We start from the raw sequence: 12,355 nt of genomic DNA, 5'->3' as shown, positions 1-12,355 counted from the left end.
GACGGTGAGGGCGTTCAGGGCGCGGTAGTCGACACAAAACCGCCAAACCCCATCTTGCTTCTTGACGAGCAGCACTGGAGAGGAGAAAGCGGAATCGCTGCGACGAACGATACCTTGAGCGATCATGGCAGCACACTGTCTCTCAAGCTCATCCTTGTGTGCTGCGGGGTAGCGGTAGGGCCTTACTGCTATCGGTGCAGCCCCTGGCTTGAGGATGATGGCGTGGTCCCGAGCCCGCTGTGGGGGCAGACCCGAAGGCTCGACGAAGACGCTGTGGAAGGCTTGGAGCAGGTCGTCGAGGAGGCCCTCCGTGGCCGAGACTGCCGTGACCCGCGACAGTGGCCCCGCCGTGACGTCAGACCAGCACACCGATCGACCTTGGTAGGCGAACGAGATGGTGCGGTCGATGAAGTTCCAAGTGACTCGGCCTAGGGTGACCATCCATTGAGTCCCCAAGACCAAATCATAGACGGCGAGCGGCATGACGAAGAGGTCGACGTAGAACCGATCGCCCTTGATGATGACCAGGGCGCGCCGGATGACGCCCGGGCAGGAGACGCGCTCCCCATTTGCCACCATTGTCGTGAGGCGGGGCGGGGCTGGATGGGCAGCCCAGTTTGGCGAGCTGCGGCTTCGGCGATGAAGTTGTGCGTGGAGCCCGTATCAAGGAGCGTGACGACAGTGGCAGCGCCCAACGATGCCTGCACCTGCAGCGACTTGTAAATGGGCACCCCGGCAATGGCTTGAAGAGAGAACACAGGGGCGTCCTTGAAAGGGAAATGTGCCCTTGGGCCATTTCTAAGTATTTTGGTGATTTAGTGTCCAACACAAGGGCCTAAGTGTTAAATGATGGACAAAGTACAAATCAAGTATAAAGGTATGTTTCTCAGACTTAGTACATTGTTTTAGAGACTAATGTATTGTGTCTAAGTGCTGGAAACAGGAAAAATCAAGTTGAAATTAAAGATGGCTTTGTTCAGCCAAAGTCAGCTCTGTCTGGGTGCACCGGACTGTCCGGTGGTGCACCGGACAGTGTCCGGTGCGCCAGGCTGGCTCAGGCGAACTTGCTGCTCTCGGGAAGTGATTAACGGCGTACAACTATAATTCACCGGACTGTCCGGTGAGCCAACGGTCGGCCGGGCCAACGGTCGGCCGCGCGATCCGCGCGAGACACGTGGCCGAGCCAACGGTCGGAAGGGGGCACCGGACTATCCGGTGCGCCAACGGCTCTCAAGTGCCAACGGTCGGCTTCGCCAAATACGGAAGGAGATCCGCACCGGACAGTGTCCGGTGGTGCACCAGACTGTCCGGTGCGCCAGGCGACAGAAGGCAAGAATTGCCTTCCTGGAATGCACTCAACGGCTCCTAGCTGCCTTAGGGCTATAAAAGGGACCCCTAGGCGCATGGAGGAATACACCAAGCATTCTCTAAGCATTCCTAAGCACCAAGACTTCGATTCCGCGCATTTGATTCTTTGAGATAGCACCTAGAGCTCCATTTGAGTTGTGAACTCACTGGGTTGTGTTGTGAGCTCGTGTTGCAACTTGTGTGCGTGTTGTCGCTCTGATTTTGTGTCTTGTGTGCGTTGCTCATCCCTTCCTTACTCCGTGCTTCTTGGTGAACATCAAAGTGTAAGGGCGAGAGGCTCCAAGTTGTGGAGATTCCTCGCAAACGGGATATAGTAAAGCAAAGCAAAACACCGTGGTATTCAAGTGGGTCTTTGGACCGCTTGAAAGGGGTTGATTGGAACCCTCGTCCGTTGGGACGCCACAACGTGGAGTAGGCAAGTGTTGGACTTGGCCAAACCACGGGATAAACCACTGTGCCATCTCTGTGTTGATCTCTTTGTGGTTATCGTGTTGTGCAAGTTCTCCTATCTAGCCACTTGGCTTAGTCGTGCTAACTCCTAATCAAGTTTTGCGGATTAAGTTTCAAGTTTTTACAGGATCACCTATTCACCCCCCTAGGTGCTCTCAATTGGTATCAGAGCCGTTCTCTTCAAGAAAGGGACTAATCGCCGAAGAGATGGATCCTAAGGGCAAGGGGATTGTGATCAATGATAAGGAGAAGGAGTCCTTCGTCAACGAGTCGAAAGATGACAAGCCTACCGACTCGGGCTCGGGCCACAAACGAAAAGATGGAAAGAAGAAGAAGACGAGGCGCATCAAGGAGATCGTCTACTACGACGACAGTGACGAGTCCTCTTCTTCCCAAAAGGACGACGACAACGACTACGAGAAAAAGAAGACGGTCAACTCAAACTTCTCTTTCGATTATTCTCGTATTCCGCATAGCTCAAATGCACATTTGCTTTCCATTCCTCTTGGCAAACCTCCTCATTTTGATGGAGAGGACTACGGATTTTGGAGTCACAAAATGCGTAGTCACTTGTTCTCTCTCCATCCTAGTATATGGGAGATAGTAGAGAGTGGAATGAAATTTGATAGCTCAGATAGTCCTTTGTTTATCAATGAACAGATTCATAAAAATGCACAAGCTACTACTGTGTTGTTAGCCTCATTGTGCAGGGACGAGTACCATAAGGTGAGCGGCTTGGACAATGCCAAGCAGATCTGGGACACCCTCAAGATCTCACATGAGGGGAACGGTGTCACCATGCTCACCAAGATGGAATTGGTGGAAGGCGAACTCGGGAGATTCGCGATGATAAGAGGGGAGGAGCCAACCCAGACGTACAACAGGCTCAAGACCCTCGTCAACAAGATAAGGAGCTACGGAAGCACGCGATGGACGGACCACGACGTCGTCCGCCTGATGCTAAGGTCCTTTACTGTACTTGATCCACATTTGGTAAACAATATTCGTGAAAATCCTAGGTACACCAAGATGTTGCCCGAAGAAATTCTTGGGAAATTTGTAAGCGGGCGGATGATGATCAAGGAGGCGAGATACGTGGATGATGCATTGAATGGCCCAATCCACGAGCCTCAAACCGTTATTCTCAAAGCGACAAGGAGCAAGGAGGCACTACCTAGCAAGGTGGCGCAAGTTGAGGCAGTCGGGCTTAATGAAGAAGAAATGGCCCTTATCATCAAGCGGTTCAAGACGGCGCTAAAAGGTCGCAAGGAGCACCCCAACAAGAACAAGACGAAGGGGAAGCGCTCCTGCTTCAAATGTGGTAAGATTGGTCATTTTATCGCTAATTGTCCCGATAATGATAGTGACCAGGAAAAGAAGAGTGGAAAGTGGGAAAAGAAGAACTACAAGAAGGCGAAGGGCGAGGCACATCTTGGGAAGGAGTGGGATTCGGATTGCTCCTCGTCCTACTCCGACAACGAAGGACTCGCCACCACCGCTTTCAACAAGTCATCCCTCTTCCCCAACGAGCATCACACATGCCTCATGGCAAAGGAGAAGAAGGTATGTACTCGAAACAATACTACTTATGCTTCTTCAAGCGAGGATGAGTCTAGTGATGATGATGAAATAGACTATTCATGCTTATTCAAGGGCTTAGATAGAACTAAGATTGATAAGATTAATGAATTGATTGATGCTTTTAATGATAAGAATAGATTACTAGAAAAACAAGAGGACCTTTTATATGAAGAGCATGATAAATTTGTTAGTGCACAAAATTCTCTTGCTCTAGAAGTTAAAAGGAATGAAATGCTTTCTTGTGAACTATCTACTTGTCATGAAACCATTTCTACTTTAAAAAATGTTAATGATGATTTAAATGCTAAACTAGAAGTAGCAAGTAAATCTAACTCTTGTGTAGAACATGTTATGATTTGCAATAGGTGCAAAGATTTTAATGTTGATGCTTGTAGTGAACACCTAGTTTGCATTTCTAAATTAAATGATGAAGTGGCTAGTCTTAATGCCCAACTTAAAACTAGCAAGAGTGAATTTGACAAGCTAAAATTTGCAAGGGATGCCTACACAATTGGTAGACACCCCTCAATTAAGGATGGTCTTGGCTTCAAGAGGGAAGTCAAGAACCTAACAAGCCAAAAGGCTTCCATCTCCGCCAAGGAGAAAGGGAAGGCCCCTATGGCTAGTAGTGCTCAAAAGAACCATGATGTATCATGATAGGAGACATTCTAGGAATGCTTATAGAAGTTATGATGTTTTTGATTCTCATGCCATGATTGCTTCTAGTTCTTCTATTATGCATGATAGAAATGTGGCTAGGAAAAATGTTGTTCATCATATGCCTAGAAGAAATATTGTTCATGTTTCTAGGAAAGTAATGATTGAACCTTCTACAATTTATCATGCTTTAAATGCTTCCTTTGCTATTTGTAGAAAGGATAAGAAGGTGGTTGCTAGAAAATTAGGGGCAAAATGCAAGGGAGATAAAACTTGTATTTGGGTCCCTAAGGCTATTTGTACTAACCTTGTAGGACCCAACAAGAGTTGGGTACCTAAGACCCAAGCCTAAATTGTCTTGCAGGTTTATGCATCCGGGGGCTCAAGCTGGATTATCGACAGCGGATGCACAAACCACATGACGGGAGAGAAGAGGATGTTCTCTTCCTACGTCAAGAACAAGGACCCCCAAGATTCAATCATATTCGGTGATGGGAACCAAGGCAAGGTGAAAGGGTTAGGAAAAATTGCTATTTCATCCGAGCACTCTATTTCTAATGTATTCTTAGTAGAGTCGCTTGGATATAATTTGTTATCCGTAAGTCAATTATGCAATATGGGATATAATTGTCTATTCACAAATGTAGATGTGTCTGTCTTTAGAAGAAGTGATGGTTCATTAGCTTTTAAGGGTGTATTAGACGACAAACTCTATTTAGTTGATTTTGCAAAAGAGGAGGTCGGTCTAGATGCATGCTTAATTGCTAAGACTAGCATGGGCTGGCTGTGGCATCGCTGCTTAGCACATGTGGGGATGAAGAACCTTCACAAGCTTCTAAAGGGAGAACACGTGATAGGTCTAACAAATGTTACTTTCGAAAAAGATAGACCTTGTGCATCTTGTCAAGCAAGGAAACAGGTGGGAAGCTCTCATCATGCCAAAAATGTGATGACAACATCAAGACCCCTGGAGTTACTTCATATGGACCTCTTCGGACCCGTCGCCTATCTAAGCATAGGAGGAAGTAAGTATGGTCTTGTTATAGTTGATGATTTTTCCCGCTTCACTTGGGTATTCTTTTTGCAGGATAAATCTGAAACCCAAGGGACCCTCAAGCGCTTCCTAAGGAGAGCTCAAAACGAGTTTGAGCTCAAAGTGAAGAAGATCAAAAGCGACAATGGGTCCGAGTTCAAGAACCTTCAAGTGGAGGAGTATCTTGAGGAGGAAGGAATCAAGCACGAGTTCTCCGCTCCCTACACACCACAGCAAAATGGTGTGGTAGAGAGGAAGAATAGGACACTTATAGACATGGCGAGGACGATGCTTGGAGAGTTCAAGACCCCCGAGCACTTTTGGTCGGAAGCCATGAACACGGCTTGCCACGCCATCAACCGAGTCTACCTTCATCGCCTCCACAAGAAGACTTCGTATGAGCTACTAACCGGTAACAAACCCAATGTTTCGTATTTCCGAGTTTTTGGGAGTAAATGCTACATTCTAGTGAAGAAGGGTAGGAATTCCAAATTTGCTCCCAAAGCGGTAGAAGGGTTTTTGTTAGGTTATGACTCAAATACAAAGGCGTATAGGGTCTTCAACAAATCATCGGGTTTGGTTGAAGTCTCTAGCGACGTTGTATTTGATGAGACTAATGGCTCTCCAAGAGAGCAAGTTGTTGATCTTGATGATGTAGATGAAGAAGACGTTCCAACGGCCGCAATACGCACCATGGCGATTGGAGATGTGCGGCCACAGGAACAAAATGAGTGAGATCAACCTTCTTCCTCAACAATGGTGCATCCCCCAACTCAAGACGATGAACAGGTTCATCAAGAGGAGGCGTGTGATCAAGGGGGAGCACAAGATGATCATGTAATGGAGGAAGAAGCGCAACCGGCACCTCCAACCCAAGTTCGAACGATGATTCAAAGGGATCATCCCGTCGACCAGATTTTGGGTGATATTAGCAAGGGAGTAACTACTCGGTCTCGATTAGTTAATTTTTGTGAGCATTACTCTTTTGTCTCTTCTATTGAGCCTTTCATGGTAGAGGAGTGTCGGGGACCATAATTAGGGGTACCCTCAAGGCTACTAATTCTCAGCTGGTAAACCCCATCAGCATAAAGCTGCAAAGGCCTGATGGGTGCGATTAAGTCAGGAATCGGTCCATACGAGGGACTCGATCACGCCTCGCCCGAGCCTGGCCTCGGACAAGGGCAGCCGACCCCGGAGGATCTCCGTCTCGCCCGAGGCCCCCCTCCAGCGGCGAACGTGTTCCCGGCTCGCCCGAGGCCCTGTCTTCGCCAAGAAGCAACCCTGACCAAATCGCCGCGCCGACCGACCAAGCCGCAGGAGCATTTAATGCAAAGGTGGCCTGACACCTTTATCCTGACGCCCCCCCAGTCGACAGAGCCAAAGTGACCGCCGTCACTTCGCCGCTCCACTGACCGGCCTGACATAAAGACAGCGCCGCCTGCGCCGCTCCAGCTGCGGTGCCGCTCGACAGAGTGAGGCTGACAGGCAGTCAGGCCCGGTCGAAGGCACCATAGGAAGCTCCGCTTCGCCCGACCCAGGGCTCGGACTCGGGCTAAGTCCCGGAAGACGACGAACTCCGCCCGACCCAGGGCTCGGACTCGGGCTAAGTCCCGGAAGACGGCAAACTCCGCTCCGCCCGACCCAGGGCTCGGACTCGGGCTAAGTCCCGGAAGACGGCGAACTCCGCCCGACCCAGGGCTCGGACTCGGGCTAAAGTCCCGGAAGACGGCGAACTCCGCCCGACCCAGGGCTCGGACTCGGGCTAAGTCCCGGAAGACGGCGAACTCCGCTCCGCCCGACCCAGGGCTCGGACTCGGGCTAAGCCCCGGAAGACGACGAACTCCGCGCCGCCCGACCCAGGGCTCGGACTTGGGCTCAGCCCCAGAAGACGACGAACTCCGCTCCGCCCGACCCCAGGGCTCGGACTACGCCCCGACCTCAGCCAACGGTCTCCGCCTCGCCCGACCCAGGGGCTCGGACTCGACCTCGGCCACGGAAGACAGACTCGACCTCGGCTTCGGAGGAGCTTCCACATCGCCCAACCTAGGGCGCAGACCCGCCACGTCGACAGGAGGCGCCATCATCACCCTACCCCGAGCTGACTCGGGCCGCAGGGAACAAGACCGGCGTCCCATCTGGCTCGCTCCGCCAGATAGGCAATGATGGCGCCCCGCATACTCCGTGACGACGGTGGCTCTCAGCCCCCTTACGGAAGCAAGAGGACGTCAGCAAGGACTCAACCGCTCCGACAGCTGTCCCTCCATCAGGCTCCAGCACTCCTCCGACGGCCACGACATCACACCAGCAGGGTGCCAAAATCTCTCCGGCTGCCATGACGGCATGTACTTAGGGCGCTAGCTCTCCTCCGCTAGACACGTAGCACTCTGCTAAACCCCCCGTTGTACACCTGGATCCTCTCCTTACGCCTATAAAAGGAAGGACCAGGGCCCTCTCAGAGAAGGTTGGCCGCGCGGGGACGAGGACGAGATAGGCGCTCGCTTGAAGCCGCTCGCTCCCTCTCCCGCGTGGACGCTTGTAACCCCCTACTGCAAGCGCACCCGACCTGGGCGCGGGACGAACACGAAGGCACACGAAGGCCGCGGGATTCCCACCTCTCTCACGCCGGTCTCCGGCCGCCTCGCTCTCCCCCCTTCGCGCTCGCCCTCGCGCTCGACCCATCTGAGCTGGGGCACGCGGCGACATTCACTCGTCGGCTCAGGGACCCCCCGGTCTCGGAACGCCGACAGTTGGCGCGCCAGATAGGGGCCTGCTGCGTGTTGACGAACAGCTTCCCGTCAAGCTCCAGATGGGCAGTCTCCAGCAACCTCTCCAACCCGGGACGGTGCTCCGTTTCGGGAGTCTTGAGTTCATGTCCCTCGACGGCATTTACGACATGATACTCCTTCCACCGTCGTGCGACAACGACAATGGCGGCCGACAGCCCACCCGCCGGCGGCGGAATCGACGACGTCTTCCCCGCATGGTGGAAGAACAACCTTCGAGCTCATCCCGCCCTCTTCCCCGTCGACGGAGGGGAAGGTGGGGCAACCAAGGCCAAGCGGAAGGCAGCGCCTCGTCGATTGTCGAGCGAGTCGACGACCCCAACGCCCCAACGGGGGCGCGTCGGGTATCGACTTCGCGCCCGAGACGAAGGCGAGCGCCGTCTCCCCGCGACACGCCAGTCCCGAGCAAGCGGACGACGCCAGCACGCTCGCGAAAAGCTTGCTGGACGTCGCCCTCGCACCTGAGACGGCGGTGCAGTCAGCCCCCGACGTGACTTTATCGCCGCTCGTCGACCAAAAGGTACCGACCGATTCCCATCCCACGTCTTTCGGATTCATCCTCGACCCGCCTAGCGGCTTCGCTTTGGCGGGTGCTCTCGTAGAGGCGAGTCCAAACCCACTGAGGTTTCGTATACGATCACCTTGGGACCGGCTGACGGACGTCTCGACCTATGGGCCCTCCGGGTCCGAGGAAGACGACGAGCCCAGCTTCTGTTGGGATTTCTTTGGACTTGGCAACCCCAGTGCCATGCGGGACTTCATGACTGCATGTGACTACTGCCTCTCCGACTGTTCCGACGGTAGCCGTAGCCTCGGCGACGAGGACTGTGGCCCAAGTCGTGAATGCTTCCACGTCGATCTAGGGGGTCCCTCCGAAGGCAACCATCTCGGCATGCCGGAGGACGGTGATCTCCCTAGGCCGGTGCCTCGCGTTGACATCCCACGGGAGCTAGCTGTGGTCCCCGTTCAGGCGGGGGGCCATGACCCACAGCTCGAGCAAATCCGCGGGGTGCAGGCCAGGCTCGACGAGGGAGCAGGAGCGCTTGAGCCGATCCGCCGGGACATCGGGCAAGCATGGGTGGGCCAACCCCCGGCCGGAGAAATACGTCATCTACCCCAGGGCTTCTAGCACCGCATCGCCGACGACGTCAGGGTCAGGCCACCACCCGCATCTAGTGGGGTCGGCCAGAACCTGGCCGCAGCAGCGATGCTTCTCCGTGCGATGCCGGAGCCATCAACCACCGAGGGGCGGCGAATCCAGGGAGAGCTCAAGAATTTCTTGGAAGGCGCCGCGGTCCGACGGGCCGAGAGCTCCGCCTCCCGAAGGCAGGGGTACCCCTCGGAACCTCATGCCGCGACTTCCCGATTCATGTGGGAAGCCTCGGTCTGCCCCGGGCGCACGCGCAACACGGCGCCTGCGGCCCTAGGTCGCCTCGGCAACGAGCACCATCACCGCGACCGTCGGGCCCACCTCGACGAGAGGGTGCGCCGAGGCTACCACCCCAGGCGCGGGGGACGCTACGACAGCGGGGAGGATCGGAGTCCCTCGCCCGAACCACCCGGTCCGCAGGCCTTCAGCCGGGCCATCCGACGGGCACCGTTCCCGACCCGGTTCCGACCCCCGACTACTATCACAAAGTACTCGGGGGAGACGAGACCGGAACTGTGGCTCGCGGACTACCGTCTGGCCTGCCAACTGGGTGGAACGGACGATGACAACCTCATCATCCGCAACCTCCCCCTGTTCCTCTCCGACACCACTCGTGCCTGGTTGGAGCACTTGCCTCCAGGGCAGATCTCCAACTGGGGCGACCTAGTCCAAGCTTTCGCCGGCAATTTCCAGGGCACGTACGTGCGCCCCGGGAATTCCTGGGACCTCTGAAGCTGCCGACAGCAGCCGGGAGAGTCTCTCCGGGACTACATCCGGCGATTCTCGAAGCAGCGCACCGAGCTGCCCAACATCACCGACTCGGATGTCATCGGCGCGTTCCTCCACTACAACATATATAGCCTTTTATGACGAATATCTCATGACAATGAATATTTTTGTCATTGGTTATTTTGTTTTATGACGTATTTTTTGTGGCAAGGCAAGTTTATGACGAATTCAGGAAAGCATCACTGATAGCATTGAAAAAACGTCATAACAATAGTCAATTGCCATATTGTGACGAACTCTTGTTATCCTAAGATACTAGCTATAAATTTCATAAGTATATGACAATTCTATTTCATCATAAGATATTAAAAATAAGTAATGATTTAAAAATGTCCATTCTTGTTATTAATAAAAAAACAATATACATGTTAAAAAATAGCTATGATTTTTAACTGTCGACCATACATCACCATTTCAATGAGAGAAAAAGTTTAATCATAGCCATTTTTAACATGTATATTGTTTTTATTAATAACTAGAATGGACATTTTGACACTTGATCTCAGAGTACAAAGGCACTGTTCGTCACCACAAAGCTAGCTAAGGGCATCTGATCATTATTATTGATACTCCCTCCGTTTCTTTTTATTTGTCGCTGGATAGTGTAAAATTGCACTATACAGCGACAAATAAAAAGAAACGGAGGGAGTATCTAATTTTTTCATGACTGCTGGCGGCCGGCTAGGAATAATCCCACCAGAACCCACAACCCGCTACCTTTCCTAGCAAAAATTTCACATAGCCTGCCATCTTCCAAGAATTTTCCATATGACTATATATTCCATAACCCTAAACCTAACTTTCTCTTCAACAGCCGCCACAACCGTCCTCCTAATCACCAACGCCCCTACCATCCACCTCGCTGCCGCCGCCCCAGCCGTCCGCCTCGTCACCGCAGCCCCAGCCATCCGCCTCGGCGCCTCCGCCCCATCGTCTTCCTCGGCGGTCTGCTCCTTGCTGCCTTGCCGTGATCAAGATGTTCCTTAGAAGGATGGCTAGGCCAAGGACACGCACAGATCTGGGCGGTAAGTGACTTAAGTTCTTCACACATTTACTGATTTGCTGCATAGAATTGCATCTGTTTTGGGATTTGTACAACTAGAACAAATTCAGAGACCGCACCACTATTCGTCTCTGTGCTTTCTGTTTCTTCATTCAATGTACATAGGAACCTATTATTAAATATTGAATTGAAATTGTATGTGCTGTCCCTATCTGAATATGATATATAGTTTACCTTCTATTGTGGGTTGTGTTAGGTAAGCAAGGAATGGACGGAAAGCATGTATTTGTGTCTTGGTCATGCATCATGCATGGACCTATGTTTCATGTGTGTGTATATATCTTATCATGTTAGCTTGGTGGTTATGGACTAGATCAGCACTCGAAAACAATGTCCACAAACCTTTGGCTTCCTGTGATTTTTCTTCCTAAAAACTAAAAGCCAACTAAGGGTCTATTCGTTAATCCCAATCCATATGGATTGGAGGGGATTGAGTGGGTTCAAATCACCAGCTAGTTAAAAACTTTCTTAATTTTTTCAATCCACTACAATCCATATGGGATGAGAATAAGCGAACAAGAGCCTAAGAAATACCCATTCCATTTGCTTCTGGGGAAAAAAATTTGGGAATATTTTATTTGTCACAACAGGTGAAGAGAGTGGATTCTACCGTCTGTACTTGTTTTATCTTGGTTGATCCAATTGATCTTCAAACATATATACTGATTTTTCCTTGTCTTTGTTTTTAGGACTTCAAATTGCTATCTGTTATCCTCGTTGCACAAAGAGATTACTAATCCAAGAGACTAATAGTTTGTAGGTTTGGCGTATCACTTGACTGAGCCAACTTGCCACAATGTCCCTTATTCTTCGATCAGCTTCACGCGGCATGCTACAATTAGCAGTTGCTTCAGTATTTACAACTTATAAACAGTAGTGTATATAAATCAATCCAGAGTTCTTTTCTTTTGTGTGCACATATAAATTCAGCTATAGCTATATGGTGCTGCCTTTTCTTGTGTTTGTTTTATGCTTTGATTATCTGGTGGACTGATTTTGTTTGTGAATCAAGTGAAAACTGACCCTAATAAAAAATGTTATAATAAGGATAGCAAAAAAAATTTAGCTCCCAATTCCTAGAATCCAAGTGGTTGATCTTCACCAGAACCTATGTCAATCCATATTCATGAACATAGCTAGTGCCTTCCAAAAATACTAGTATAATCTCAATGACTCCGCACCAATTATATATCAAGATGTGCGTGCATAATGTCACTAATGGAAAAGTTTTACAATGCAAATAACATGGACGATTTAGAAATATGTAAACATAGCTAGTGTCTCAGAATATGTTATACCTGTTTTTATCTTGGTTGATCCAATTGATATTCAAACATATATACCGATTCTTCCTTGACTATGTTTTTAGGACTGCAAAATGTGATCCATTATCTTCGTTGCATAAAAAGAGTACTAATCCAAGGGACTAGTTGTTTGTAGGTTTATAACTAGTAGTGTATATAAACAGTAGTGTATATAAA

At 50.8% G+C, this 12,355-nt stretch overlaps 1 long non-coding RNA gene across 1 annotated transcript; it reads left to right on the top strand.

Moving 5' to 3' along the window:
- Nucleotides 1-11,178: 11,178 nt before the first annotated feature.
- LOC103647709 (uncharacterized) lies at nucleotides 11,179-11,778 on the top strand. Its single transcript, XR_562988.1, has 2 exons — nucleotides 11,179-11,464; nucleotides 11,564-11,778. It is a non-coding gene; the product is annotated as an uncharacterized lncRNA (long non-coding RNA).
- Nucleotides 11,779-12,355: the final 577 nt, after the last annotated feature.

This window comes from Zea mays, chromosome 2, assembly GCF_902167145.1.
Source record: "Zea mays cultivar B73 chromosome 2, Zm-B73-REFERENCE-NAM-5.0, whole genome shotgun sequence".
Taxonomy (NCBI): Eukaryota; Viridiplantae; Streptophyta; class Magnoliopsida; order Poales; family Poaceae; genus Zea; species Zea mays.
The sequence above is the reverse complement of the archived record's forward strand: the minus strand, read 5'-3'. Positions and strand labels throughout refer to the sequence as shown.